Source organism: Pteropus alecto, unplaced genomic scaffold, assembly GCF_000325575.1.
Source record: "Pteropus alecto unplaced genomic scaffold, ASM32557v1 scaffold5, whole genome shotgun sequence".
Classification (NCBI taxonomy): Eukaryota; Metazoa; Chordata; class Mammalia; order Chiroptera; family Pteropodidae; genus Pteropus; species Pteropus alecto.
The window spans coordinates 8480246-8487042 of NW_006441953.1; positions in this window are offsets into that span (position 1 = coordinate 8480246).

Here is a 6797-nt window from a genome sequence, read left to right on the forward strand (position 1 = left end):
ACAAATAAGGGCTTAAATTATAAGGATTAACTTTTCAGAATGTACTTTGCAGTTCACCTTTTTAATAGAAGGAAATGTGGGTCCCTCCTGCCATTCAGGGAGATTTGGCGAGCTGCAGAGCACTTATAAGTTCTTGTCTTCATTCAAAGTGAATGAAGAGACCAAGGAAAGGAAATTCTGAAGATTTACTTATTTCTTTCAAAGCAGTTTAAAAGCAAGCAGGTGCAAATCTATAACTATAGACCATAGGCAGTTAGAACACTTTTCTTGTGAAAAACAGTACTTTGGGTCAAGGAATGGAAAATATTTGGCTTGTTTATTCCCAATACTCTGTTTTTGATGCAGGAAAAAACCCCACAAATGACATTAAGAGAGAGAAATAATATTAAAGGAAAGGGGGGAAATGACATTAAAAAAGATTTTTTAAAAATCAGGGAAAATAATAATGTATGGAAAAAATGGATTTTGTGGATATTTTAGACTAGGAATATACACTTAAAGGACCAATGTTATATTTAGTATTTTGGATTTATTTTTTATAGACAAGAAGGATTGGGATTTAGTAAGCCATGGTTAAATCAAGGAATAAACAATAAGGAAAAGTTTTATTCTAGGTCATATACCACTTAATCAACATATGTGACATTTTTATAGGGGTACTCTAGTTTTATGTGTGGTTACTTTTAAACCTGTTTAATTCAAAGCATTGCACTAATTTTATGAGATGACCCTGTGCTTTATATTTGATCATCTACTCTTAGAATTTTTAATATTTTTTCATTTGTTCTTCATTAAACTACAAATATTTGTTGAGCTCCAAATCTATGCCATTCATTCTCAAGGTGCCCTGGGGAACACAGAGGGAAATGTGACATGGTCTTGGCCCACACATTTCTAGAAGTCTTTTGAAGAAGATCATGTATAAAACATTCATTCTACAAGAGAAACGTGCCCAGTTACAATACATGAGTTGATGTGCTTGAGGACTTTATTTTTTGACTGGAGGGTGAATGGAAAAAAGCATTGATACACAAATACCTAGGAGACAGAAGAAAATAAAGCAATGAAAAATCTCTTACTTCTTGATTATCTGTTGATACCAGAGACTGATTTTGAGTGGAGATTAAGAATACAGGAAGAAACCAAAGAAAATATTTTCAGGAGAGAATTAGGAATTTGGGATAAACTAATGTTGCTTTAGAGCACAGATATAAAAATGTGATCCAAAGTTAGAAGAAGTCAGTCTCTTCTAACTATTTCTTTTACTTTGATATACTTTGTAATTCTGTCCAGTCAGTGGGTCCAAAGTGGACAGGCTCTATATAGGTGGGAAGTCCTAAACATGGCTTCCTCAGAGATTAGTTACAATAGACCTGTTAACAAGTCGACATGGCACACGTGCTGAAGAAACTTAGTAGAAAAGCAGGAGAGTTTAAAGGTGTGGAGGTGCTACAGAGTACACAGAGACCTTGCTCTAAACTCTTAGAGATAACTGGAGACACTTTATGGGGTAGAAGTGGCTTGAAGCCCTGAAGTTACACAGTGAGGAGTAATGAATCAGTGAAACATAGGAATGGTCATTTAAGTGAATTTCAGCTTCATAGTCATTTAATTTTATCATCAACTATGATGTGATAAGTACATATTAGTGGTATAAATTATGAACTGTCTGATTTCAACAACCTGGTGTTACCAGACTATTTCCTCACTTGCAGAATGAGGATTTAGACTTGATAACTTTCTGCACAAAACCTCCCATAAGCACATGGCTCTACACTTAGCACATAAGAGAATGATTAGTTATAAAATCAAGGAGGATTATGTAATGACTTCACTGAGTGATATTTATGTTTAATGAATTTTGACATCTAGACAAAAGAGAAAGATAATAGACCATGGGAGGAGCATGTATAAATGATAAAGAGACACAGAGTTATGTTCAGGAAATAGCAAATGGTCTCATTTGCTGAACTCTAGATGTAGGTTATGAAAGATAAGTTGGCACTGGAAAACTATGCTAAAATCAGATTATACAGTTCTTTGACTACCATCTAAATTGATATTGTAGGTAGTAGGGGATTGCAAATATCTTTGATCTGGCTAGTGGGAAAATATGTGTTTTAGGGAGAACACTTTAATCTTAGTGGGAGATTTAAGTTTTCAGAAGATAGATTAAAGACTAGAAGAATAATTGAGACTATTGCAATAATCTAAATAAAAATTTAGGTAATAATTAAATTACAGAAGTGGAATTTATAGTACTTCCATAGGTATAGAAAATAAAGGAGGGTGGACATTAAGGATGACTACAAGGTCATCTGGTGGATTCAAAGCTTGTAATTTGGTTGGTGTGGAGAATAGTAGAATATATTTGCAGAGAGGCATAACCAAAATGCCACCTTGATCTTGTGATTATTAAGAGATCATCTAGCTCTAACAAATATTGCTAGCATGAGACTTGACAAATTTTTGAATCTGTATAGACCACTGGCACGATTTCTATCAGATGTTCAAGCTTTCTGTTAGAGTTAGACACACAAAAACAAGGCAAGTTAAAGTTGTCACTTCTCACTGGATTAGATTAGGCTTAAACCTTTATGTGAAAAATTGCTATAAGATATTTATGAAGCTTTGGGATTCTCTACGTTGGATTAGATTAACTACAGGCCTAAACTGCTTACATGATTACGCTTTTATTAGCAGTCACATTTCAAATGTCTTAGGGTGAGAACTTGTCCTGAGTGGGAATTATCCTCAAGCTTGTCTCATATCAACTCTACATAGTTTTAAAGGGAGAATTGGAATGGATAATACACTACAGAAACATAAAGCAGATCCAAAGAAGTAAATAAAACCACTGACAAATGGCTGTAAGTCTTTTAATTCCCTTTTGTTCCCTTATCAGAACCATATTCCAATACCAATAGTGTGGCTTGATAGTTATTTGACCTTCATCTTTCTATAGATCAGTATTACTGCTTTTTAGGTATCATGAGAGGTTTCCCATTGAGAACCAGGGGACCTTGATTGAGATAAAAGTCTCAGGCATCTGGGAGGTGGAAAGACAAAGATGCAAGCATATCTTATAGTCTTTAGAAAGTTTTGGAATTCAAGCTTCAAAGTTCAAGCTGAGGAACCTAGACTAGTGGGTCTGAAAAGAGATCATAAGCCAGAGGGAGGTGTAATGAATGGGAAGTGAAGAGAAGCAAATGAGTGTCTAGGCAATGGCTGTAAGTAAAGATATAGTATTTGCCGTTCATTGTTATTGACACCCAGGGCAAGAACCATGGGGGATATAAATAAGCTTAAATCTAGAGAATTAAGGCCAAAACTCAGAAAATGGAGATGTCATTGGAACTCAAGGTAAGTTTTGGGAGATCGTCCTACATTTGATGTCTTTCCATGATATTCATGGGGAAATTCCAACACTAAGACAGAAGTATACATAAGTGTCTTAAAAAGTAGAATTTAGAACTTGAGATGTAAATTTAGAAATTATTCACATAAAGATGATAGAAGACATAGGAATAAATGACATTGAGTGGACAGGGAAAAATCTATGATATTTTATTTCTCTGTAATAGCATATAGATTATATATTTTAATCATTTGAGAATGGCTAAAAAAAAAAAAATCCCTAACCTTTGGTTTAGGGATTAACATAGATATATAGTCCTCCACACACTGGGAATTCTTTGGTCCTACCATAGGATTAAACATCCTTATATAATACAGAATGGACGTATACCAAATTTTAAAACTTAACTACAAAATTTGATACTAAACAAATATTTAGAGTTTTTTTTTTTTTTTAACATATCGGTGCATGTTATATGATCAGAAAAGAGCAACACTCTGCTTTTACTGTGTTACAGAACAATAGATGAGCTCAAGATGTATTCTGTGTGGTAAACTCATGGGATTTTTCAGAGCACCATAAAAGCTTTTTATTGTACACTCCAATGCTGTCATCTGCAGTTAGCTAACAAATATGATAGGTTTTTAATATAATCCACCCGTCTTTGCCAGTGCTCCTTGTATGTTACGTCATTTTTCTGTGGGCCAAGAGTTTGTTTTCCCCAGATGGCCTTCATGAAGCTGCTGACAGCACTTCTGACTGAGAAACTGCACAACAGCAATCTTCCAATTCATTTAGTAGTACTGACAAAGAGAGAGCTGTTGATATCCTGATGCAAAAGCACTCTATCAGGCATTACATAGTGTCTGTGTTCTCAGCATGTTTTGGGTGTGATAAGTCATAGCACATGCTTTTTGACATCTTTCTGCTTTTCACTGCCGTGTAGAGTTTCCTGCAGTTGAAATCAGGGTGACAGAATGTAAAGAGCCAACTGTGACATCATCAGCAACTGGTAGCAGTCACTGTATCATAAATAATACTTTGCAGACGTGTAAAAAAAATTAAGTTGTGAAAAGTTCACAACAATTCCTTTGAAGAAAATTTCAAATCGACGGTTTCACTAATTTCCACACACTGATTTTACCCAAGCCATGACAATGTGCAGAAATATCTGTGATGTTTTACATTGATAAGTCAAAGGAAAAAGAGACTTGGTAAGTATACACAGTGAAAGAATTGGGGATTTTGTTTTTAGCAAATTAAAAAAGTCGTGGGTTTTTTTTTTTCTTAGAAATAGTTTCCTCTTTAAAGCGAGATCACGTATCAACGACTATAGGTCCCACAAAGCAATGGGTGGCACTGCATACGAGATGACTCTGCTGTGGATGGAATGTCTCCTGATTCTGATTACGTCTTGGTATTAATAAGGTCGGCAGCTGCAGCAATCTGTTCAATTTTATGCAAATTAGCCCTGGCCCTCTGGCTTCTGGCTAGTGGCCAAAGGAGTCTTTGGCTGGGCAAAGTTTGGGTTTATGCTTTATTCTCCTGCTGCACAGGTTTATTGAATTATCTCTATTTATTTAAAGCAGAACAGTACAAAGCAATTCTGCATCTTGGTCAACTTTGTGATGGCTAAATCGTGTGGGATTCCCCTCCCACCCACATGCTAGTTTGAATCATTGAATACGTGAATCATTGATTACGTCCCTAAAGAATAAGAAAGGTTCACTCTTTTCATTGCTTTCTTTACTAAGAAAGGGCTCAAAGTGGTTTCTCCTCCCTGTACTATTGAAGGCCTGTGAAATCAAATCATGCAGGAATCTTGTAACTGATATTGCAAATGTTCCCTAACTGGTGCTTAATAGGGGAGACTATTTGAATTAGAAAGCTTGAGTTATATCATATTTTTAAAGAAATGGGTGAAGATTATCAAAAGGTACAAACCTCTAGTTGTAAAATAAATAAGTCCTCAGGATGTAATGTACAGCATGGAGACTATAGTTAAAAATGCTGTGTTATATGTTTAAAGGTTGCTAAGAGTAGATTTTTAAAATTCTCGTCTAAGATAAAAAAATGTGTAACTATGTGTGATGATGGATGTTAACTAGACTTATTGTAATGATCATTTTGCAATATATACACATAACAATTATTACAGTGTAAACCTGAAATTAATATAATTGTTATAAATCAATTATCTCAATAAAAATATTTGAAAAGTATACATGTCTATTATTTCCAACCATGTGTACTTAACAACCCAAAATAATCTAGCAAGCTGTCATCAGATATATATTTTATGCTGTTTTTATGCATCTAAATAATGATCTATAATTATCATCTCAATTTTATATACTTGCTATATAAAATGTTAAAAATAATTTATTATCATCATGTATGAATTAATTATTCCCTTTACAAACTTGCTTACAGTAAAATTAATTGATGCAGCACACTGATTTTTCACTGAAGAGTATGTAAAGGAAACTGAGTCCAGCTCATATTTTAATACTGAAACATCAGAATTAATGAGGTTATAGTAAAATCTAAAAATGTAGTTCCCAGCCATCTACAGTTCACTGATTTTAAATGTAGTGAAGAAATATGAAATATGGCTTGGAACCCATTTCTGAACTTGCTTTACATATTTTTTTGTTAATTATATTTGTGATCCTTCTTGGTTTTCATAATCTCACAGCGTTCATAAATATTATCAAATATTTCATAGGGCACTTGGGATATGGGAATCCTATATCCTATTTTATCAACTAAGTCATCTGCAGTCATATTAAAAGCCACAAAAAATGTAGAGATAGCACCCACCATTTTCAGCTACTTGTACTAAGATTTCAGCATTAGATTGTTCCTTCTTCCTGTTAATCTAGGCTCTTATGGGCCTTCTTTTATTTTAAGCACAGATTCAGCTGACAGCCAGCACTTGTTCTGGTTTTGAATCAAATTCTGGCAGTGTTCCCAGAATATGAACCAGTTGTTTCTTTTACACACTTTCTCATTGTCCCCCTCCATCCCAACTGCTTTCAAAGCAATATGCCATAACCAAACTTACACTTGCTTTAATGAGAATTAAAGTGTGTGAATCAAAGCAGTGCTTCCCATGTGGCCACTGACTACCTCTGCGGTCAATTAAAACAGTTGATACACAATGTAGTAAAAGAGAAGAGAAAAGTGTGCAAAAGGCATCTCCTCTTTCAAACTAAAGCATAGAAATTATGTAGTTTTAAAGTTTTCTCTGAATTATTCATCACCCCCCCCTCCTTATTTTAGCTATTTTAAGCCTGATCTAAATATTGTTCTAATTATTCTCACTGGAACTGATAGCATTTTTCTGATCATGACCAATACCTTATTTTAATTTCCCACCCTATTTATTGATAAAATGTGCCTTTAGTAAAACATTATTCCTGCTATTATGGTGAAG